The sequence below is a fragment of the Hemiscyllium ocellatum genome, chromosome 4, assembly GCF_020745735.1.
Source record: "Hemiscyllium ocellatum isolate sHemOce1 chromosome 4, sHemOce1.pat.X.cur, whole genome shotgun sequence".
Taxonomy (NCBI): Eukaryota; Metazoa; Chordata; class Chondrichthyes; order Orectolobiformes; family Hemiscylliidae; genus Hemiscyllium; species Hemiscyllium ocellatum.
This window is the reverse complement of record NC_083404.1, coordinates 2,525,782-2,551,391: the sequence shown is the minus strand read 5'-3', so window position 1 is coordinate 2,551,391 and position 25,610 is coordinate 2,525,782. Positions and strand designations below refer to the sequence as shown.

General features: G+C 45.2%; 1 protein-coding gene across 3 annotated transcripts in view; it reads right to left on the bottom strand.

The window, feature by feature from the left end:
* The window catches only part of chd7 (chromodomain helicase DNA binding protein 7), a 343,180-nt gene extending 323,627 nt beyond the window's left edge, over positions 1–19,553 (bottom strand). For all 3 annotated transcript variants that reach the window (XM_060822645.1, XM_060822642.1, XM_060822647.1), the window contains exon 1: positions 19,352–19,553. The gene's annotated coding sequence lies outside the window, so the exon portion shown is untranslated. The remainder of the gene's footprint in view (positions 1–19,351) is intronic.
* Positions 19,554–25,610: the final 6,057 nt, after the last annotated feature.

Sequence of the window (25,610 nt, the reverse complement as noted above, 5' to 3'; positions counted from 1 at the left end):
CTTGTAAAAACAACTCAATAGGTTATGCATAATTTGCCCATTGTTGAGTTCAACCTTTAAGATTTTAGTTTGCATGATGGAAATTTGGAGAAGTAACATGGTTACTGCACCAAAACTCTTAATCATTCTTTTGTTTGTATCACATCAAAAACATTAATACAGAGAGGCAATATGGTATGGTCCAAAAGGATAAATGGACTTATGCCGTTATACAATATCAATTTGGAAAGAAATTTAGAGTATAAACAAAGAAACTAGGTTACATTTGTAACATAACTAACACAAACTGGCAACACTCCAACACTCGTGCTCAGATCCACACAAAGTGGCACAGTATATGGAAACATTTGAGGAGAAAGTGAGGTCTGCAGATGCTGGAGATCAGAGCTGTAAATGTGTTGCTGGAAAAGCGCAGCAAGTCAGGCAGCATCCAAGGAACAGGAGATTCGACGTTTCGGGCATAAGACCTTCTTCAGGATTCCTGAAGGGCTTATGCCCGAAACGTCGAATCTCCTGTTCCTTGGATGCTGCCTGACCTGCTGCGCTTTTCCAGCAACACATTTACAGTATATGGAAACATTCACCTATTTAGGGGCATGACCTTTTCAGACTGATGGCTTTGCACAATAAAATTTAAAGTACTTGTCATAATAGTGGCTCCAAGTATTATACAATCAACACCACTTGAATTTGAATATTTGTATATGTTTTTCAAGTGGAAGCACTGGAAGTACCAATTTGCATGCTGGAATCTGTCACAAAAGTTGTCTAATTTTATGCTAACAATGTTATAGAAGTTTTTCCATACTAAATTCATAACAGCATTGTTTTTCCGACTTTAACTTTGATGGTGACAAATCTGCAATAAAACATGGCCTACTTTGAAAGCAAAAATGCACACAAGCAGGTTAAACAGCTTTACCAATGTAAAGGACAAATCTCAGAAGTGTCTGAAAGAATCTACTTCAAACACATGGAAACAGATATGTTTTAACGTCCCAAAAAGAAAAAAGATGAAATGTTTTAAGGATGTTTAGAATGAATGAGGTCCCAAACATTTTTCCTTTTAAATTCCATCACCAACACAGCAATGTTAAGACTTCACTGTATAGGGAAATCCAGAGTTCAATCAGAAACATTCAGCTATTTTAAATCTCAACCAGAACACAAAGTTAAGCTAGTCAGGAAATGGCACTCAATTTTCATGAAGGAAGGTGGGGTCAATAAAGACTAATCAGAAAGGAAAAGCAGTATGACCCCATTTGTGCACAACTAGTGCACTATACAGGTGGTAGTAGAAGCCAAGAACAGGTCATCTAGATTCTTGAAATAATTGGTGCACAACCTAGAAAATTACATGCAAGAAAAAAAAATAGGTTTTTTAAAAAAAAAACTTACCTCAATAGAAAGTGAGAATAATTGTTTGCATAGAATCTCTACAGCATGGAAGCAAGCCATTCATTCCATTGAGTCCACACCAATCCTCAGAGAAGCTTCCCACCCAGACGCATCCCTCTACCCTATCCCTGTAACCCTGCATTTCCCATGACGAATCCACCTAGCCTGCACATCTTGGGCAATTTAGCATGTACAATCCACCTAACCTGCACATCTTTGGATTGTGGGAGAAAACAGGAGCAGCAGGAGGAAACTCTCGCAGATACAGGAAGAATGCGCAAATTCCACGCAAACAAATAGTTGCCCAAGTGTGTGATTGCACCTGGGTCCCTAGCACTGTGACACAGCTGTGCTAACTAATGAGCCACCATTCCACCCTACTTACTACTTCTACATTTCTCCTATCAAGGCTTCTGCTACTTCGATCAATTGCCACATGCTGAACAAACACATAGCAATATAGTACTTTTTAAAATCTATCCTTGGTAAAAATTGTTTGAGTAATTTAAAGGCATAAATAATACTGGAAACTCATGTGGCACAGTGATAGAATCCAGAAATCTGGAATTGAAAGGTTCAAATCCAATTTGTTCTGGAGGTATGTCAGAACAACTGAACAAATTGATTAAAACATATAATTTAAAACCACAACTTTTACAGATGATCATATACTGGAGTTTTTACATAGAGTAAATGCTGAAATTATGGTGATAACCTACAACCCTAGTAGTAGACTGAAAAGGAGCGAGTGTTTCATCATCCCCACATGGAACATCAAGCACCTGAAACATATTTCTCCAAAAGATTCAATGTGATTAGGTCTTACAATTGTGTTTTAAAGAAAGGAAGCTGACTTTTCTCAAAAGATCAGAATTATTTTTGCCACTTCTTTCAATTCTTTGAGATGAGGCAAGTAGAACCTCACTTGAACCTTCATTGCTCAGACCTTTGAGTATATAAGTTGGAATATCATGCTGAGGTTGAACAGGATGTTGGTGAAGCCTTGTGTAGAGCACGGTATTCAATTCTGGTCACCCTGTTATATGAAGATTATTAAACTGGAGACGGTTCAGAAAAGATTTACCAGGATGTTGCAGAATGGAGGGTTTGAGTTATAAAAATAGGCTGGGAACTCTTTCACTGGCATGGAGGAGGTTGAGGGGTGGCTCTTATTAAAGGTTTATAAAATCATGAAGGGCAGAGATAAGGTGAATGGCAAAGGTCTTTTCCCGAGGGTAAGGGAGTTCAAAACTAAAAGGGGCATATTTTTAAGGTGAGCAGAGAAAGATTTAAAAAGGAAACGAGGGGCAACTTTTTACGCAAAGTGCTTAGTATGTGAAATGAACTGCCAGAGGAAGTGGTGGATGCAGGTACAGTTACAACATGTAAAAGGCATTTGGATAAGTCCATGATAGGAAAAGTTTGGAGGAAAAGGACCAAATGCAGGCAGCTGAGACCAGTTTAATTTGTGAACATGGTTGGCATGGACTAGTGGGGCCAAAGGGTCTGTTTCCATGCTGTATGACTCTCAACTTTGAACGATCTTCCTTTTTAAATTGACTGCCCCAGCAAACACAGCTTACCTGCAAGACCTTTTATAGCCTTATTGATTCTAAAACTTGTATGTAGAGAGATTGGATACAGGAGTGTACTTGAATATCTATGATAGATTCCTGTTCATGTCACAGCCTTGGTATGCGAAAGTTCAAATGAGATTCTACTCTCCTCATCTGATGGAATTGAAGCAAGTGGCAAAAATGATAGTAATCTTTTGAGAAAAATTGGCTTCCTTTCTTTAAAACACAATTGTTAGACCTGATCACATTGATTTTCTGGAGCCATATGTTTCAGGTACTTGATGTTCAGTGTGGAAATGATCAAACACTCGCTCCTTTTCAGACTACTAAGGCTGTAGACTAAATGCTGAAATTTTGGTGATAACCTACGCAAAAACTCCAATATATGCTCGTTTGTAAATACTGTTGTGGTTTTAAACCATAACTGGTCAAATCTAGTTGGACGAAGTGACAACCTTGCATGGCAAAGTGCAGTTCTTCGCACAACAGGCATACGCTTTAAAATGTTTGGGCTTTATGCCAATCAAGATTATTGATTTTCATCCTCTGACAAGAATGAGGGAAAATATCAAGCAATCTGATGCTGGGAGGCTTAATACCATCTCCCTGCTTCCCCAATTCCAATCCAATACCACATGTAAGTGCCTGCAATCAGGGACTAACTCCTAATTTATAGTAGTCCTAGCAGTGTCACATCATGTAAAATGTACTCATTTCACAAACACAAAATTAAAATACACAATGGTTTCATAAAGCAAAGACTTTCATAAAATGGAAGTTCACTATGGTTTCAAAATATGCAGGTATAGAACAACTACACTAACCATCAACCAACTTAAGGTAAATTGGTCAAGGTCATTTACTCCTGGTTGAAGTGACATACATAGTTAAAAAAAATCATATAACCCCAGGTTATAGTCCAACAGGTTTATTTGGCAGTACTAGCTTTTGAAGTGCTGCATCTTCATCAGCTACCTGATGAAGGAGCAGTGCTCCAAAAGCCAATACTTCCAAATAAACCTGTTGGACTATAACCTGGTGTTGTATGATTTGGAGATGCCGGTATTGGACTGGGGTGTAAAAATTTAAAAATCACAACACCAGGTTATAGTCCAACAGGTTTAATTGGGAGCACACTAGCTTTTGGAGCGCCGCTCCTTCATCGGGTGATTGTCCTGATGAAGGAGCGACGCTCCGAAAGCTAGTGTTCTCCCAATTAAATCTGTTGGACTATACCCTGGTGTTGTGAGATTTTTAACTGGCGTCATATGATTTTTAACTTTGTCCATCCCAGTCAAACACCGGCACCTCCACATCATGGCTATATTTACATACACAGCTGTGCTGTCCACAAAGAATGTTGCAACCTTGTGCTTTCCTAAATCACAAGTTTGAGGACCCTATTTTCCTGTTGCTTTCTCCATTTCAACACTTCATCCAATTACAGACTAATTGGTCAGTCTATCCTCCTGCAGCATAAACTTATGATCAGTTTGAAATTTAGTATTTTTGCATTTGTCCAGGTGAATGCAAAGTGAGAAGTGTCAGCAAAATGTCTCTTTTTCACCAACAAATTAAGAAAAAAAGCTAACTCAAGCACAGGTTCTGAAATAAAGAGATTTACAATCTGGCATGCAACAAATTCAGCTACCAAAAATACAAAATTTGTGATTAAGTGATTATGCATTTGATTTGAAAACCTATTCTGTAAAAATCATATGAATGGATCACAATCTCAAAAAGAAATATTTGCAGTAAATTAATTGGAATCAAAAGGTAGACAGGGCAGTGAAGGAGGTTTTTGATACACTGGTCTTCATCAGCCAGGGCACTGAATACAGAAGTTGGGAAAGTTGTGTTGCAGTTGTACAGGACATTGGTGAGGCCATACTTAGATCGCGTTCAGTTTTGGCCCCCTTGCTATAGAAATTCGATTAGATTACTTAGTGTGGAAACTGGCCCTTCGGCCCAACAAGTCCACACCGACCCGCCGAAGCACAACCCACCCATACCCCTACATTTACCCCTTACCTAACACTACGGACAATTTAGCGTGGCCAATTCACCTGACCCGCACATCTTTGGACTGTGGGAGGAAACCGGAGCACCCGGAGGAAACCCACGCAGACACGGGGAGAACGTGCAAACTGCACACAGTCAGTCGCCTGAGTCGGGAATTGAACCCAGGTCTCAAGCGCTGAGGCAGCAGTGCTAACCACTGTGCCACCGTGCCGCCCACATGATAGTATTAAACTGGAAAGAGTGCAGAAAAAATGTACAAGGATGCTGTCAAGGGTCTGAGTTATAGGGAAAGGTTGGACAAGACAAGACTTTTCCTTTAGAGCATTGGAAACTGAGGGGGAACTTAAAGACACGTACAGGATCATGAGAGGCACGAATAGGGTGAATACACAGACATTTTTCCGAGGGTTTGGTATTCGAGGACTAGAGGACATCAGTTTAAAGTTAGAGGGGAAAGAATAAATGGCAACTTATAGGGCAACCTTTAAAGAGGGTGGTATGCATGAGCTGCCAGCAGAAGTGATTGAGGCGGGTACATTAACAACATTTAAAAGGCATTTGGACAAATACATGGATAGGAAAGGTTTAGAAGGATATGGGCCAAATGCAGGGAAATGGAGTTAGTTTGGATAGATATATTGGTTGGCATGGATCAGTTTGGCTGAAGGGTCTGTCTGTGCTGTAGGACTCTGAGTAATTGCTCCACAAGTGGACACATGAAGGGCCAAATGGTCATCTCCTATGCTGTAACCTATTATGTATACCAAGTCTTAAAAATGCATTGTGAACTAACAACTTTTGCCTAATTGTTTTGTAGTGCATTCAAAAAAAGGGCTGTAACATCATTAACGATCATGGATGAACACACTAATTTAATTATTGATAAAATATAAAATAAACGTAATAGTCTTTAGCAGTACAACGTTTGCCTAATATAACCTTTAAATTGCACGTTCCAAATATGCCAACCCCTTGATCTTAATCAGGATCCTGCTCAAGAACAGACCTGAAGGCAAAAAATTACAGCTGACCACAAGAACTTGCATTTCCTAGCACTTCTCAATTCAAAGAAATTTCAAGGGCTGCAAATAGGAAGATAACTGGTAACCATGTAAAAGGAATGAGCAATGGTAAAGTAGATCAGAAAATATACCTCCCCAACAAGAAGGGAGCTAGCAAAGCTTAAAAGCTAAGTAGAGAATCAGACAAGAGAATAGTGACAGAAAAAGTTAAAGAAAGTAAGAACTTGATTAAAAAAAAACTGTACACCTGAAGTGCAGTCTTGTTTTGAAATGCAAGGAAGCTCAACATTAATGCATAGTGTGCTAATAAAGCTGGAGGAGATCACCGAGACAAGCTTGGTGAGACCGTGGAAGCACAGGAAATTGTAAAACAAAAGATTCTAACCTGAGCGTGAGGTGAAAGGTATTGTAGTGAAGCTTGGTAGGACAGGGATGAGAAACACAGGTTATTTGTGCAGGCACACCCTCCATTTTTCTGGTTCAAAGCAAACTATTGCAAAGGAAGCAAATCTGTCGTCATTATCTGACTCCAGATGCAACTCCAGAGTGACTCAAAAGCCTTCTGAAATGCCAAGGATATAACCAGCAAATCACTATACAGTAGGCAGATTCTGAAAAAAAGGATATACCGTGCCTGATCAACCTTGCAATGTTCTCATTAACATTGAGAAAATGTGCCAAAAGTAACAGCCTGACAAAACCATACTGGTCAGAAACATACCACGAAGCCAATGTCCCCAAATGACTCTTTCACCATGCCTGGCTATGTCCTATTCCATCAAATAAAGACACCTCAGAGGTGATATCACAAGAACTAATGGCCCTGGGAACCCATAACATTGACTCTGGACCGCAGATATTGCAAACATGGAGAAGGAAATGCCACTTAAATGATCACCTCTCACCCTCCTGTAGCTTATAAACCAGTATTCCTCTGCGTGAAGCACCACTGAGAAAAAGCACAAAAGTAGCAAGACCACAGAATTTCAAAACTGGACATTTGAGAAGTCAAAAGAATAACTCTATCCGACCAAAGAATGTCAGCACAGAGCTGGTATATCTCGCTTTATTACCATCAAGCCAAGGGATCAACTCTGGCTCAATGAACAGTGCAGCACATGCCAGTAACACTAGACATGCTTAAAAATGAGGCGTCAACTGGAGCTACAGAACAATCTATAACATGCTAAAAATTGAAAACAGCAGACTATAAACAGAACTAAGCAATCCCACAGGCAGCAGATTATACTGAAAGCCCTGCAGTGCTGCCACGATCAGTTATGAAAAGAGGAGAATTTAAAAGTTAATCAAAGGTGGCAGAGAGGAGATAGGGAATCAAGTGAAAGGTGTGTAGTAAAGGAAAAAGAGAAAGAAATAAAACTTCGAGGCTAATCAGCAAACAGGAAGGGGGACAAATACACAAAAAGGGAATAAATCATTTATATGCTTTTTTCCCCCAGAGGACACGCAAAACACATTACCGCTAGCAGATTACTTTTGAAATGCGCTTTTAGGCACACTCACCTGTGGATTTTGGTAGGAAGTGCTGGCAAGTAGTAACGATAAAGGTACAAAGTAATCAATGTAATTCGTATGCATTGGGTGAGGGACAAAAGCCCTTTGTACAAGTGCCACAGGACCTTTTACACTGATTTGATTTGACAAAACAGTACCCACTTTTATCAGTATCTCAATGATTGCATTTTAAAATTTTAAAAAAAACAATGCCAGTGGGAAGTAAACATTCTTGTTACACTCTCGTGCTTGGCAGTTTGGGCTCACTGGTAGAATTTTCACCTCGAGTCAAAAGGTCATGGGTTCATACCCCATCTCAGATATGAGCACATCATCTCAAAGAGCTCTCCAGTGCAACAGTGAGAATGTTTCCTCTGACAGTCTTAGCCAATCATATGGATGAAACCAGAGGTCCCATCTGCCCCTCAACTGGATATAAGTGGATTGGATGTAAATGATCACACAGAACAGGAGAGTTCTCCTCATATCTATGCACAAACTGGCTGCTGCTTTTCAGTAAATTTCAATAGTTGTATTTCAAAACTATTTTGAGATATCCTCCAGTTGTATAAGGCAATACAATTGTATAAGTCTCCAATTCAAAATTCTAAGCACTTCAAAAAAAAGTCTATATATTGGATGTATTCACCACAAATCATGACTGACAACTTTTAAGACAGACGAAACTAGCATAACAGCTATGCTAACAGATTTAATTATGACAACTGCAATAAATAAAAGCAGCCAGAATTATGCAAAGGTTCCAATAACTCAAAGGGGAAGATAGAATAAAATAAATAAATATGAACCATTCATGGGAGTTGGGTGCCACTGGAAGAGTCAGTATTTGTTTCCTATCCTCAACTGTCCTTTAATGGAGCAGGTCTCTACACCCTTTCAGAGTGCAGAAAAGAGTGAAGTGCATTTCTATGGGTCTAGAGTCACATACTAGCTAGACTGGTTCAGGTTGGCAGATTTCCTTCACAAAAAGATCATTTCACTGACATGGCTCACTCTTAATTGGCCTTGCAAACAGCCCAGAGAGCCACTCTGTACAAGAACAACTGGTGATGGGGAACAAATGTCAACCTTGCCAGTGACACCTACATCCCAGATAAAAATACAATAGCAGAAACATTAACCATTCAGCCCATTTCTGACCCACTTTGATGCAAGTGATGCATTAAAAGGGAAAGCCAATAATGCTTGAGAAAATTTGATGCTATACTTTAAAAGTACAAGGTTAAAATAGATTTCTAGTCAGAAGTATAGGGCCACAAAACAACATCTCGAAGGAATGAATATGAATTTTATATTAACAAGAAAATCTCAATAATTCAGTGTACAACAAAAATGTCACACTATGCCAACTAAGAAGCCCAGCTTCATTTCCTCTCTCTACAGTTAGATGTCAAGTTGGTACTCAGACCTTACATTTCAGTATTCCAACAATTGCTGAGGGGTATAGGAAAAGCAAGAAAATGCAACTAGGGATTCTGCTAATTGCTGTACAGTGACCCCTCCTGGAAGCGAAGCGAGCAACAGATCAGGTTACCAGGCTTTCACTATCAAACACAAGCAGTCATTGCATGTGCTTCCATATGAATAACAGACCAGAGCTTCAATGAAGGCAAATTCACTACAGAAAAAGAACTCAGCATGTAGACATCTTTCGATATTTTGTTTCTATGAGATTTGGATGGCACTGTTTAGTACGTTTTTGAAATTAAGTAAATTATGTAATTTTACAGCATTTAAATTTCCCTGCCCTGAAGGACATTAACCACCTAGTTGAGATTTTATGACAATTCACCAGCTTTCATAGTGTCAGGCCACAAATTTATTAAATCTATTAAATTCAGTTCTACAACTTGCTATAGTGCAGTCTGAACTCAACCTGTACAATGCTCAAGATTCTCGGACTGAACCCAGACAAGCTTTGTTTGTGGACACTGAGGCATGATGCACATGAACATTCAGTTCTTAACAGCACAGGTGTGAGAGGGGAAAAAAGGATATCAGCAGCCAGGGTTAGCAAGTCTGATCACTACCTTTAAGTACTGTGCTCACAAGGTTCTGCAAACTGCAAAAACAGGAACAGGCCTAGTTATAGTGCTGCGATGAGCCATCATTGTTTAACCAAGATACTGAATGACAGATAAATTGATAAATTCCATGGAACTACAACTGACAGAGGTTGAAAAACAGAGATTGAAGAAATTGTGTCACAGGAAGGCAACTAAAATTCGCACTCCAGCTCAAATCACCACCTTTATCAAAAATATACCAGAAGGAAGAGTCATGGTAATTGAAAGGAAATAGTGACCCCAAATTGGCTATTACTAGTTCGAATATAAGAAGCAAGCAACAATACATTTGGATACAATTACAACAACGAAAAGGCATCTGCGTGGTTATATGAATAGAAAGGGTTGAGGGGGATTTGGGCCAAATGCTGGCAAATGGGACTAGACTAATTTAGAATATCTGGTCAGCATGGACAAGTTGGACTGACGGTTCTGTTTCCGTGCAGTATATCACTATGACTCCATACCTTGAATCCTCCCCCTACCCAGCCCTTCATAGGAGTATTCCAAGACAAAACTTGGATATAAAAAGGCAAATATTAGGACAGAAGGCCAAATGTTTGGTTTTAAGGGATATGTTAAGAGGACAGAGGGATTTAAGGGAGGCAATTCCAGAGTTCAGGATGCAGAGGGAGCCAGAATTAGATTAATGCAAATCACTTGTGAGGCTAAAGGAGACTAGACAGACAGACATAGTGAGACAGCACGCAAGAGATGCCCACAGAGAAACTGGACAAAAGGGTGAGCATTGGAAAACTGGGGTATTGCTTGATTGGGAACAAAGTACTTACAGCTCTGGAGTCCATAATTATTAGTATTAATTATCTATAGGACAAAGTGTGTAGTATCTACAAGATATATTGTAGTAGTTTATTAGGATTCCTTTGACAGCATCTTGCAAACCTGCTGCTTCTATCAATTACAAGGACAGCAGGTACATAGGACCACCACCTATAAAGTTCCAATCCCAGCCGTATTGTCATTGTTCCTGCACCAAATCACAGAATTCCTGTCTTAATTGCACTGGGTGTCTAGCTGCATTCACCTCCACCCCCATAGACCACAGCTCTTCAAGGTGGAGGCTCACCATTAACTTTTCAAGGTGAAATTGGCAAGCTAGCCTAACACCTTTTAGTTTCACACACTATTGCCAGTATGCATTGCTGGTAGAGGGGGTCAGAGTCTAAGAGTATGATGTGGGAAAAGCACAGCGTTTCAGGCAATATCCAAGGAGGAGAAGAATGAGGTTGCAGCTGCTGCTCCTCGGATGCTGCCTGACTTGCTGTGCTTTTCCAGCACCATATGCTCGACTCAAAGTTTATCATGACAGCACAAAAAAAACTGGCTAATCTGTCTATTCCAGTCATTAGCCGAGACCCCTGATGAAAGCTCACAACACCAACAGGATCTAGGTTAGTATTGTATATCCAAGCGCTGAGCTAACTGCCCCTCGTCTGGGCTCCAATGTAAAAAGCATTTGACTGAGACATACAAACTATAAAGATTCAGCATCATACTCCTACCATGACTCCAACAACTTTTAGGAGTGGGAAATAGTGAATAAGGAACAGTCATTAGAAACTTTTCAAAGGGAAAGGCAGAGCTGAAAGCACTGGTCAAGAATATTGCATGGATTGTTGAACTTTTCACTGCAGAAAATGCAAGTCTAGTGAAAAATCTTTATTATAAAATGTAACTATTTATACTGCCACCTTCAGGGTAGTAAATCCAATGAGCACCCAGATGCAGAAAAAGATGAAATTTCACTAAAAGAATTGCTCCACTCCAGAAATATTGGGGGGGGGGGGGGGGGGCGGCGGCGGTGTAAGGAAGGGAGTGCGATGATTAGCACAGGTTAGCCAGAAAGCCCTGACTTGTGGTAACAAGGCTTCCATTTTTCCCAACTATGTATCGTAGAGCAAGCCAACTTGAATGTTTCTTATGTGCAGACACACAAGCGCCCAGGCTCAGATGTTCATTGAGAATTCAACTAGTACTTCAACCAGGTCAAATCTAAGCTATAGTTAGGAAACAAAAGTCAAAAATTCTTATTCAGGAATATTAACTATGTTGGAAACACATTTTTGGACAGTACCTAACAACAGGATTGAGCTTGGCTACATTGTTATTTCTCTCCCCTCCCTCACAGTCAAATAGCCTGCCACTGTCAAGGTTCATATAGGAAAGTATTAGAAGACAAACACCACCTATGGAGGTATATCTCTGCAAATAAGTTCTAGGAAAGGACTAAATTAAGTATTAGGAAAGTAGTAACAAATTTCCTGTTTTAGATTTTTTAAAATAGTACCTCACTTCCTCCCCAAATACTCATCTAATACCCCAATATACCATATATTTTACCAGATATACAAAATATAAATGACTAAGCAAGTGCATTACACTGTTCTTACACATGTACAATTACAATTTGATATAAAGCATACACTATATACTACTTTAATTTTAACAGAATCATAAATCTAACTCCAGTATAGCCAAAAAGTTACTTTTGAATTATTCCTAAAGACAACTTACACTTTTCTAACAACTTGAATGAAATAAAATGTTCCATAGTAAAACAGAAAAGAATTAAAGGTAATATCCAAAGGCAAGGACAAAAATAATGCTTAAAATGTTTTGTCCATGTTTTTGGGGAATGACAGAATGAGATCAAGAGAAATGTCTGAACTGATGTAAAATTGGAACAAGACAATTTCTATGACACTTTTCATGATCAGACATCTCAAAATTAACTTACTGTTTGTAAAATACTTATGTAATAACTGCTGTAATGTAGGAAAAGTGACAACTAGTTTGTACACAGCAAATCCTTTCAAAACAGCAGTGATAATGATCAGATAACCTGTTCTTGTGATGTTGTTTCAGGAATAAATATTGGCAAGGACAGCAGGAATTTCTCTCCTATCCATTTTCGAAACAGTGTCATAGGATCATTCACATCCACCACAAGCAGAGGACTCGGCTTAGCCTGTCATGTGAAAGATGGCAACTTTAACAGTGACTGCACTCCCTCAGCACTGTAATGGAGTATGACCCATGGTTTCCATACTCAAGCCTTAGAGTGGGACTTAAATCTAGAAAAAAAATGTATAAAGGAAAGAATGGATACAGGAAATTGATGAACAAAGGATTAGCATTGGAAATAAGATAGGGTATGGCCTGATACGCAGCTCAAAGTTAACCGAACAGTGCTAAGATTCAATCTCAACTCAACTAAAAATAAGTGAGTTGGGTGCTACAGAAGGCAGTTTGAGTTGGCTGTTGAACAAAAGACTTGTGTCTTGCTATTGCTGAAGGTGGTGGAGAATTTTTTTCAACATTAGATCTTTATGCCAACCAGTCAAACTACACGTGGATGAGGAGTCAAGACCAGTAACAGCACATTTAAATTGAATATTCTTGGAGAATTTCGCATGAAAGAAGACGGGGGCTTGAAACTGAACAAAGGACTAGGAGGAAGATAACTGGGGCAAAGATCACCAAGTCATCAGGGGCAAGTAGGGGGGAGTTGGAAAACAAGCATCGCTTTTGGCAATTAAAATAGGTAGCTCAACTACATATTTAGTTAGACCACACCTGAAGTTGTGCACACAGTTTTGGTCTCCTTATCTCAGGATAGATATTATTGGATCATCAGGCTTGTTCTAGGCATGCCGAGAGAGATTGGGCAAACTGGGCCTATATTTTGTTTTAAAGAGTTTAGTAAAATTAGAGTCAGATGTACAGCATGGAAAAAGACCCTTCAATCCAACTTGTCCATGCCAACTACGGACTTCACTCACACTTAGCAAAACCTTAAAAAAAAGGTAGATACTGGGTGAGGAATCTAAAACTGGGACACAATTTAAAATAAATGAGAAATGTCACTGCTGGCCTGAGATTTTTAAAACTCAGTGGGTTGTGAACTGTTGGAATTCTCTACCACAGAGGGCTGTGGAAGCTCAGTACGTTTAAAGTTAGAGACAGGGTTAGAGAGTAATATATTTTGGATTATCAACGGTATACAGGGTTATGGGGATGAGATGGGTATAAGTTCTATTCAATCAGCCATTATCACTTGAATGCAAGGCAAACTTGACGGGCTGACTGGCCTCCTCCTGTTCCTATGCCCAATTTCAGGATTAAAAAAAAATTCTTCGACACTACGTGCACAATTAAGCAAACCAGAGAGATCAAATCTAGGAAATCCTTTGATATGTCAACAATAGTGATGTGGATCACAATTTTGTAACAAATTTTGAAATAAACACTGTCATTGGCCAAATTTGTCTTCCTTAGAAAAAAAGTTATTTCCACGGGTTGCAACATTATTCAAGTGTTCCATTAAAAGTTTCATTATTAATTTTAATGCTCTTTGTTGCACAGCAACAGAAAGACCATTGCTGCGCGTCATACAAATACAAAACGAAGAGTATATCACTTGGAAAGTCTTGATGTTCAAATACATTGTAGTTTTAAAAAGAAACTATTACATTTTAAGGTATTGCACACATAGATATCATAAGACCACAACTACTACAAATACGATTCTGTGAATAATATATTTTAAATGTTCTTTTAAAAGCAAATTAAGTTTACCTTGTTACAATCACTGTAGCCTTAAGGAGGGATGCAGAATTATAGAGGGACTTACTGTGTGCGTGGAGGATGCAGTTACTTGAAGTTCTAAAGCAAGTTGCCAATCTGAAGATTCACAGAAGAAATTAAAACTTAACAGACCTACTTTTCTTGATTTCTGAATTGTTACTTTGAGTAGATTTGATCTGGAGGTCACTTGTGAATTCTTTACCTTAACTCTAAACCATTCAGAATCAGAGTTACAGTAAATTTAAGTCTTGCACAGAAAATCTAAAAATTACTTCAAAAAGAAACAATTGAGAACCTACTCTATCAAATGCCACTACCTGAAAAGATTTACTAATAAGAACCCTGTCTAAATGTTCTACGGTGAATTCTGTATGATTTACATATTTACTTGCATTGTTAAGATAATTAACACCAAGATATCACTGCAATTTTCATTAAATTACAGTGCGTAAAGTTGATAAAAGTTTTTAACTTCAAAAAGATAAATCTGAATAATTTTTCTTTTAGATGCTTTATGTACACATCTCTGTTTTTTGGTGTTTAAAGCAACTTTGACTTCAATTTACTGCACAGTGTACTTTAGCCCTACTGACCTATCCCAATGCTTGTACTCCACAAGACTCCTCCCACTATAATTCAGCTAAACATACAAGCATATTCTTCCAATCTTTTCTTATTTGGCTTCTCCTTAGGAGGGACTCATGTAGGTATAGAGAACTAATGGAAAGAACAGCCATGATTTGAGTGAACGGAGGAGCAGGCCAGAGGCGCTGAGTGGTTTACTCCTGTTTCTACATTCTGATCCCTTCAATATAGAAGTGGCTTGCAAGGAACTAATGTAGTGACTCATTCAACATGAAACACAAGTATGATTTCACTTTGTTACACACTTTTTGAACAACACTTGCGTGAAACTCAAAAAGGTTCTTCTGACAGTATTGACACTGGAAAGACTGTGGATTGAACACTATATCTGGCATGTCATAAACATATTAGAAAAAAGTCACATGCTATGCACATAACCCAAACTGATTCAAATATTGTTCACCACTAACTAGACAAATCTTTAACAGATCTATAGAACCAAGCTCTCTGTATCATTTCTCAGCTTCAGTTTGAATGTTTACAGCATCTGTGGAAACAGAATGACTATTTCATTTCAATTTGACATAAATTATTCAATTCAACTTTTGCATCTTATATCAGAACAACTAAAGCTAAAACTACGTCAAAAGCGAAATCAAAGTCTTAGGAGCTGTGATGCATAAATTTGATACCTCACAAAACATATAGATCTTTGAATAGATAAAAAGGTAGCATATGGGTTAGATTACTGGACTAGCAATCCAAAGGCCTAGACTAATGATTCAGACACATGCACTCAAAACCTACTAACTGCATCCAGTGAATTGAAATTCATTAAATCAAAATCTGGAATTTAAAAAAATCATAATATCAGCAATTGCAGCCATCAGATTATTGCAAACTCTCACTGATCTATTCCTGCTCTTTAGGAAACAGATTTGGCCTGCTTACCCAGTCCAAACTGCACGAAACACCAGACTAACATGAGTGCAAACACTCTTAAACTGCCTTCTGAAATCACCTAGCGCATCACTATATTGTATTCAAAAAGGCAGTTCACCACCATTTTCTCAGAGAGAGAAACACAGACAGACAATAAATGATGTCATGCCAGCAAAGTCCATAACCAATGAATGAATAAATAAGTATTCAATGAAGGACCATCCAATATTTCCTCCAAGTGTTTAAACTAAAAGTAGACAATTGAGAAAGAGAAAGGTGTGCAAGAAATAGAACATTCTATTTTGTATTTGTATCTATATTTATCTCAGGAGTATATGGCAGTGACAATTAAAGATTTCCAAATGACTTTGATTTTCTTCGGTAGCAAGTTTATATCGAGGAGGACTTGCTTCGACTCCAATTCAATGTGCCTGAAATAGCTGAGAAGTCCATTGTCCAATCTGACGATTTTGCCATATTTGGGTCAGGTGGTGCTTGAAAGGTTGGGCAAATAGGTTTTCTTGAGAGTTTTGCACTCCCTCCAACAATTATACTTTTTCATAAGAATATCCCAAAGTCTGCGTTCAGTGCTTTCCAAAATTAGCCTTCATTTTTGTCAGCCATAAACCAGGGTCTTATGTGAGGTTGATGAAGGTAATTGAGCTCTTCACCAACCCTAAAGCATTTCCTCGTGGCAATCCCCTGCCATGGCACAATTTCAATTAATGCATTTGTTCCAGAAGTCTGGTGAGAGGCATATGAATGTCACTTTCCAACCAACAGAGCTGAGGTACGTGCCTTGCTGCTGGGCACATTGGATTGGAAGAGGATATGCTATTATTGGACCACCTTTCTTGCCACCAGATTTGGAGGATCTTGTAAAGGGACTACATGGGTTAATTTTCCAGTGCAATATCAAACCTGTCTCTATGCAATTGTGGATTTTCAACACTATAGTTCAGTTTGGTAAAGGACACTTGCCAAAAGCTTGGACAAAAAAAAAACTAGTCCCCCATGTGTGGAAGCAAATAAAAAAGGTTAATGTGCCAGCTATTTGAATCTCATACTCAAAATGTCTGTAACTACACATCCCTCTGCTGCTTTGTAAACTACTATAAAAGCTGTGCAAAGCATTTCTTAAAAAAAGTTAGCATTCAAGGCTGATTTGTAAAACAAAGTAAGTTAAAGTACTGAAGTAACTCTCATCTAGCCAGACGCATAACTCAAGATACTTTCTGCTTGTAATTGATCCTACAATCCTCAAACAGAATCATATTTCCTAATGTAACTCATATTTGTAAAGCTTCATGATATATAAATATATACACGCATCACTAAATACTATTACAATAAATTTAGGTCATCTAACACGAATGATGAGCTAAACTAATCTTTTCAAATCCAAACATCAAACTTGCCCTTCAAAATACTTGTAAACGCCTTTTTTTCGAAAAAGTAAAACCGTATATAAAGAAAAAATACAAACGTACCATATCATCACTAACAAAAGATTGAGGGTCGATCCCATTTAAAACTTAAATGGCTGCTCGCAGCACTCCGTCTTTCCAGCCAGAGGCATGCATCCATCTAGTCGTCAGATAACACATTTCGTTTGGTTAACTAGATCCTAATGTTGTATTAGATAAAGTCATTCTGCACCTCGATTTCACAAATACAACCCGTATATTACACTCCTGTATTCCACCTCCATAACTGGAAGCGAGACCTCTGCAGCCTTGCACGGTAGCTCGATGTGGGGCAGGTAGATTTCTCTGAATCTTACTCATTCAACATGCTAGCCGATTATTTGCAACGTAATGAAAGTGACTTTTATCCCCATCAACAGACGGTTGTGTTTTATTTTTTAAAACAAAATTAATATTACACCACCAAGAGAAAAAAGATTTTAATACCCGAAAAAAAATCAAGAATCACTCTTTAAGACAACAGAAGAGGGGGGGAAAAAACTTGGCGCAAGCAAAGCACAGGATAGCTCCAGTCTCTCTTATAATTACTGTCAATGACCGGAGTCAAATTAAGCTGCCATCTTAGGTTAAGAGCGATTCTTTGTGTACAGCCTGTCCAGAGAGAAAACGCTGACCAAACAAACGAAGCTGCTGTTCTTCTCAGGAGAAAAAAAAAGTTAGTCTACTGAGAAACGTCTGGAAATAGTTCGAAAATTCACTGGCCTTATAGTGGGTAACACAAATCTAAAGGTTGACCTGTAAGTTTGTTTTATTTTAAAAGTGTGTGCGCATGTTTCTCTCTCCACACACCCCCCCCCACCCCCTCGAACAAAGAGGTTTACAATGTGTGAATGTGTGTGTCCTTGCCGCCGAAGACAACGACAAACATGGATGATTAAGCCTTGATGATGGTGGTTGGTGAAATGTTGAGCGAGTGCTTCAATGCTGTGGGATCTTCCCCTGCCCTGAAAATTCCCTATTGCCCCCCCCCCCTCACCTTGATTTTTTTTCTCTCCTTACTAGTTCACAAATGCACGTGTTTTCTGTCCTCTCCTGAACTCCGCTTTGAAATATATACACAAACACGCGCTCACACCAAGATTTTAAAAGAAACAATCGGCTTATTTTGAAGATGGAGCAAATGAATGAATGAAAAAAGTCGATTTGTACAGTTCCACGTCTGACTTGAGCTTTACAGAGGTACAAAGTGACTAAAAGCCCAGCTTAACAACTACACACTCCATTCTGTTGCGAAAGACCCGAGGTCTTTCAGACCACGTTCTGCAACTATTATCAAAAAAAAGGGAGAGATTAAAACCACCGGCTGGACCAAGAGTGAGCGACAACTAACCAAGACCGAGAGCGACCACAAAGAGAAGCGCCTTTTTAATCTCAGCCTTTTCTGGTGGCTGTTACTCAAACACGACTAGCAAAGGAAACAGTAACGGAAACATTAAACACGCCGTTTGAGCTTGAAGTGGAATAATCCCCCCCCCCCCAAACTCTCAGAGAGAGAGAAAAAAAAGAGAGCGAGAATGATGTGTAAAACCGCTCCCGTCCTGATCTGGTACCCTCCCCAGCCGGTTTATCTGTGTGTCCCCCCACCCCCTGTGTGTGTGTGTGTGACCCCCCTGGCCGCCGCGGTGCCTGTGAGAAACTAGTTCAAACCATTTCGACTCCACTCCAAATGACCTCAGGGAACCACCAAGTACCCAAACCACACACAGACAGACACAGAGAGAGAGAGAGAGGAGAAACTTACACTAAACCCACAACCATCTCTCACACACACACACACACAGGGGGGGGGGGGGGGACAGGGCGCCGACACTCATTTATTAGAGAGAGAGAGAGAGACAGTGAACTCGGTGCTGGCCGTGAGGGACAGGGAGGTGGTGGTGGTGGTGGTGGTGGAGGAGGACAGCTCTCCCCTCTCTATATTAATGAAATGTTAATGGCTGCTTTAGCCAGCGGCTACGGCGCTCTCCTCTCACCCAGCTCCTGCTAGTTAGTGATCTCGCTGACCGCCTGCCCCCCCCCCCCCCCCCCCATCTTTATTTACACACAAATTTCCTCTAACTCGACCGACTCTCTCACACAAACACACTCACACTTCTCTTCGTACTTACTTTGTTGGTGTTCCTTTTTTTTAAAAAAAAAGGTATTTTCCCCCTCACTCGCGTTCCTAAATCTCCTCCAGTTAAATTCACTGCTTTTATAATATTTTTTTAAACAGTTTATTACAGGTTATTTCTCTCTCTTCCCCCGGCGGCGCTCCCACTCGTGTTTTATACTTGTGATAATCTTCTCACTCGCCGCCTGTCCTCATTCACTCCCTTTGTGTTATTTCTCTCTCACCAGAAGTTGGAGCCCCGGCTTCCCCCGCGCGTGCCCGCCGCCGCCGCTTCTTCCCTCCTCTCCCCCCCGCGAGCTCCAAACCCGCGCGTGCGCGTCCACCACACAGCCGCGCGGCCCCGCCGCTCCTCCCTCCCCGTCAAACCCAACGGACAATCCGGCTCGCCCCTCCCCCCCTCCACCATCCCAGTTTGCGTACGCGTCACCCCGTCCCCGCGGCTTCCCAGCAACCACCGCCCCCCCCTCCCCCTCTCGACTCACCCGGAGGGCGTCCTCGCGCCGACGCAACGTGCGCACATCCTGTGTCACACGTCAGAGGGGCTACTTTGCATGTGTGCCCACTGCCGCCCCCGGATTGGACGTTCAGCCCACCCCGTCCTCCGCGCGCGCGGGCGGTGAGAGAGGGCACGCGGCCGCGAGCGCCAGGAAACGGGATTCTATTTTTAAAAAATTCAAACGGCAGGATTCGGGACGTTAACGGCGCGGAGTCGCCCCCCCCGCCCCCCGGGCAAGGAATGGTCTCCACAGCTTCCTCCAATCTTTCACATTCCCTTTTTTTAAAAAAACACAGGCAAAGGGAGAGATTCCTTAAAGAAACGAAATGTTCTCTGATGTTTATCGATGGGATGGACGGTTGGGGGTAATGGGAGAGTGGGGGGAGGGGGTAATGGGAGAGTGGGGGGGAGGGGGTAATGGGAGAGTGGGGGGAGGGGGTGATGGGAGAGTGTGGGGGGAGGGGGTGATGGGAGAGTGTGGGGGAGGGGGTGATGGGAGAGTGTGGGGGGAGGGGGTGATGGGAGAGTGTGGGGGGAGGGGGTGATGGGAGAGTGTGGGGGGAGGGGGTGATGGGAGAGTGTGGGGGAGGGGGTGATGGGAGAGTGTGGGGGGAGGGGGTGATGGGAGAGTGTGGGGGAGGGGGTGATGGGAGAGTGTGTGGGGGGAGGGGGTGATGGGAGAGTGTGGGGGAGGGGGTGATGGGAGAGTGTGGGGGAGGGGGTGATGGGAGAGAGTGGGGGAGGGGGTGATGGGAGAGTGTGGGGGGAGGGGGTGATGGGGTGATGGGAGAGTGTGGGGGAGGGGGTGATGGGAGAGTGTGGGGGAGGGGGTGATGGGAGAGTGGGGGGAGGGGGTGATGGGAGAGTGTGGGGGGAGGGGGTGATGGGAGAGTGTGGGGGGAGGGGGTGATGGGAGAGTGTGGGGGAGGGGGGGGTGATGGGAGAGTGTGGGGGGAGGGGGTGATGGGAGAGTGTGGGGGGAGGGGGTGATGGGAGAGAGTGGGGGTGGGGGTGATGGGAGAGAGTGGGGGAAGAGGTTGATGGGAGAGTGTGGGGGGAGGGGGGGGTGATGGGAGAGTGTGGGGGAGGGGGTGATGGGAGAGTGTGGGGGGAGGGGGTGATGGGAGAGTGTGGGGGGAGGGGGTGATGGGAGAGAGTGGGGGAGGGGGTGATGGGAGAGAGTGGGGGAAGAGGTTGATGGGAGAGAGTGGGGGAAGGGGGTGATGGGAGAGAGTGGGGGGAGGGGGTGATGGGAGAGTGGGGGGAGGGGTGACGGGAGAGAGTGGGGGATGGAGTGACGGGAGAGAGTGGGGGAGGGGTGTTGGGAGAGTGGGGGGTAGAGTGATGGGGAGAGTGGGGGTGGGAGTGATGAGAGAGTGTGGGGAGGGGTGTTGGGAGAGTGTGGGGGAGGGGGTGATGGGAGAGTGTGGGGGAGGGGGGTGATGGGAGAGTGTGGGGGGAGGGGGTGATGGGAGAGAGTGGGGGAGGGGGTGATGGGAGAGAGTGGGGGAAGAGGTTGATGGGAGAGAGTGGGGGAAGGGGGTGATGGGAGAGAGTGGGGGGAGGGGGTGATGGGAGAGTGGGGGGAGGGGTGACGGGAGAGAGTGGGGGATGGAGTGACGGGAGAGAGTGGGGGAGGGGTGTTGGGAGAGTGGGGGGTAGAGTGATGGGGAGAGTGGGGGTGGGAGTGATGAGAGAGTGTGGGGAGGGGTGTTGGGAGAGTGGGGGATGGAGTGATGGGAGAGAGTGGGGGGAGGGGTGTTGGGAGAGTGGGGTGTTGGGATAGTGGGGGGAGGGGTGTTGGGGGGGAAGGGTGTTGGGAGAATGGGGGGAGAGTGATGGGAGAGTGGGGGGTGGGTGTGATGGGGAGAGTGGGGGGTGGGAGTGGTGGGAGTGATGGGAGAGAGCGTGGGGAGGGGTGTTGGGAGAGAGCGTGGGGAGGGGTGTTGGGAGAGTGGGGGGAGGGGGTGAAGGGAGAGAGTGGGGGGAGGGGGGTGATGGGAGAGAGTGGGGGGAGGGGGTGATGGGAGAGAGTGGGGGATGGAGTGATGGGAGAGAGTGGGGGGAGGGGTGTTGGGGGGGAAGTGTGTTGGGAGAGTGGGGGGGGAAGTGTGTTGGGAGAGTGGGGGTAGAGTGATGGGGAGAGTGGGGGTTGGGAGTGATGGGGAGAGTGGGGGGTGGGAGTGATGGGGAGAGTGGGGGTGGGAGTGATGGGAGAGAGCGTGGGGAGGGGTGTTGAGAGAGCGTGGGGAAGGATGTTGGGAGAGTGGGGGGGTGATGGGAGAGAGTGGGGGGAGGCTTGATGGGGAGAGTGGGGGGTGGGAGTGATGGGAGAGAGCGTGGGGAAGGATGTTGGGAGAGTGGGGGGGTGATGGGAGAGAGTGGGGGGAGGTGTGATGGGAGAGTGGGAGGAGGGGTGATGGGAGAGAGTGGGGGGAGGGGGTGATGGGAGAGAGCGTGGGGAGGCTTGATGGGGAGAGTGGGGGGTGGGAGTGATGGGAGAGAGCGTGGGGAAGGATGTTGGGAAAGTGGGGGGAGGGTTGATGGGAGAGAGTGGGGGGAGGTGTGATGGGAGAGTGGGAGGAGGGGTGATGGGAGAGAGTGGGGGGAGGGGGTGATGGGAGAGAGTGGGGGGAGGGGTGTTGGGAGAGTGGGGGATGGAGTGATGGGAGAGAGTGGGGGGAGGGGTGTTGGGAGAGTGGGGGGTAGAGTGATGGGGAGAGTGGGGGTGGGAGTGATGGGAAGAGTGGGGGTGGGAGTGATGGGAAGAGTGGGGGGTGGGAGTGATGGGAGAGATCGTGGGGAGGGGTGTTGGGAGAGAGCATGGGGAGGGGTGTTGAGAGAGCGTGGGGAGGGATGTTGGGGGAGGGGGTGATGGGGGAGAGTGGGGGTAGGGGGTGATGGGAGAGAGTGGGGGGAGGGGTGATAGGAGAGAGTGGGCGGAGGGCTGATGGGAGAGAGTGGGTGAGGGAGTGATGGGAGAGAGTGGGGGGAGGGGTGTTGGGAGAGTGGGGGGGTAGGGTGATGGGGGGTGGGGTGATAGAGAGAGTAGGGAGGGAGTGATGGGAGAAAGTGGGGGGGAGGGGGGAAGGCAGAGAGTGGGGGGGGGGGGTACTGGGAGAGAGCGGAGGGGAGGTGGTGATGGGAGAGGGTGGGGGAGGGGTGATGGATGGGTGTGGGGGGAGGGGTGATGGGAGTGAGTGGGGGGGTAATGGGAGAGAGTGGGGGTGAGGGGAATGGGAGAGAGTGAGGGAGGATGCGGGGAGGTGGTAATGGGAGAGAGTGGGGGGAGGGTTCATGGTAGAGAGTGGGGGGGTAATGGGAGAAAGTGGGAGGGGGTGATGGGAGAGTGTGTGGGAAAGGGAGTAATGGGAGAGAGTAGGGGCAGGGGGTAATGGGGGAGAGTGGGAGGAGGGGGTGATGGGAGAGTATGTGGGGAAGGGGTGATGGGAGAGAGTGGGGGGAGGGGGCGAAGGGAGAGAGTAGGGTGAGGGGGTAATGGGCGAGAGCGGAGGGGAGGTGGTGATGAGAGAGATCGGGGGGAGGGAGTGAAGGGAGAGAATGTGGGGAGGGGTGTTGGGAGAGTGGGGGAGGTGGGTGGGATGATGGGTGGCAGTGGGCAATGAGACGGAGTGGGGGGAAGGGGTTGGGAGAGAGTGGGGGTGAGGGGATAATGGGAGATAGTGGGGGGAGGGTTCATGGTAGAGTGGGGGAGGGGGGTAATAGGAGAGAGTGGGGGAGGGATGATGGGAGAGAATGGGAGGGGGTGATGGGAGAGAGTGGGGGAAGGGGTTAATGGGAGAGAGTGGAGGGGAGGCGGTGATGGAAGATAGCGGGGGGAGGGGTTGATGGGAGAGAATGTGGGGAGGGGTGTTGGGAGAGTGGGGTGATGGGTGGGAGGGGGTGATGGATGGGAGTGGGGGGAGGCGGTGATGGGAGGGAGATGGCGAAGGGGGATGGAAGAGAGTGGGGGTGAGGGGGTAATGGGAGATAGTGAGGGGAGGGTTCATGGCACAGAGTGGGGGCAGGGGGTAATGGGAGAGGGTGATGGGAGAGTGTGTGTGGAAGGGTGTGATGGGAGAGAGTGAGGGGGGGTGATGGGATAGAATATGGGAAGGGGGTGATGGGAGAGTGTGTGGGGAAGGGTGTGATGGGAGAGAGTGGGGGGTAATGGGAGAGAGCGGAGGAGAGGCGGTGATGGGAGAGAGTGGAGGAAGGGGTGTTGGGAGAGTGGGGGTGGGAGTGGGGGGAGGGGTGATGGGAGGGAGTGGAGGAAGGGGGCTGGGAGAGAGTGGGGGTGAGGGGGTAATGGGAGATAGTGGGGGGAGGGTTCATGGTAGAGAGGGGGAGGGGTTAACAGGAGAGAATGGGGGTGAGGGGGAATAGGAGAGAGTGGGGGAGGGGGAGTGGGAGAGGATGGGGGGAGGTGGTAATGGGAGGGAGTGGGGGGAGGAGGTAATGGGAGAGAGTGGGGGGAAGGTTCATGGTAGAGAGTGGGGGAGGGGGTAATGGGAGAAAGTGGGGGGAGGGGGTGATGGGAGAGAGTGTGGGAGAGGGAGTAATGGGAGGGAGGGGGTGATGGGAGAGTGTGTGGGGAAGTGGGGTGATGGAAGAGAGTGGGGGAGGGGTGATAGGAGAGAGTGGGTGGGAGGGATTGATGGGAGAGAGTGGGGGGAGGGGGTAATGGGAGAGATTCAGGGAGGGGTGATAGGAGAGAGTGGGGGGATGGGTGAGAGTGAGGGGAGGGGTGATGGGAGAGAGTGGGGGCATGATTGAGAGTGGGGGAGGGGGTGATGTGAGAGAGTGTTGGGGAGTGGGGAAGGGAGAGATTGGGGGGAGGGGGTGATGGGAGAGTGGGATGGCAGAGAGTGGGGCGAGGGAGTGATGGGAGAGAGTGGGGGGATGGCAGAGAGTGGGGGGAGGGGGTGATGGGAGAGAGTGGGGGGAGGGGTGATGGGAGAGAGTGGGGGGAGGGGTGATGGGAGAGAGTGGGGGGAGGGGATGATGTGAGAGAGTGGTGGGGTGGGAGTGATGTGAGAGAGTGGGATGGAGGGGGTGATGTGAGAGAATGGTGGGGAGGGGAATGGGAGAGAATGGTGGGGAGGGCGGATGGGAGAGAGTGGGGGGAGGGGTGATGGGAGAGAGTAGGGGTTGGGGGGATAGTGGAGAGTAGGAGGGAGGGGATGATGGGAGAGAGTGGGGGAATGCGGAGAGTGGAGGGAGGGGGTTGGAGAGTGGGGGGAGGGAATGTGAGGGAACGGGTGTGTTGGAGAAGAGTGGAGACTGTGGAGAGTTTGGAGGGGACGGGGAGAGTTGGGAGGGATGGGGATAATGGGGGAAGGGGAGGGGTGTGGAAGACTAGTGGTGCGGTGGTGTGGGAGGTGGTTGAGGGGGATATATAGGGACTGGGGGGGGGTTGGGGAAAAGTGGGGATGCAGGGGAGAATGGGGCGGCAGTGAAGGGTGTGGGGTTGGGGGTTTGGGGAAGAGTGGGGGGCAGGGAGGAGTGGGGGGTTGGAGTGAGGGGCAGGGGAGATTAGGGGGAGGGGAAAGCGGTGTCCTGCAGGGTTCAGTGTTGGGGCCGCAGCTGTTCACGTTATATTTTAATGATCTGGATGAAGGGACTGGGGGCATTCTAGCAAAGTTTGCCGATGATACGAAGTTAGGTGGACAGGCAGGTAGTACTGTGGAAGTGGGAGGCTGCAGAAGGATCTAGACCGTTTGGGAGAGTGGTCCAGGAAATGGCTGATGGAATTCAA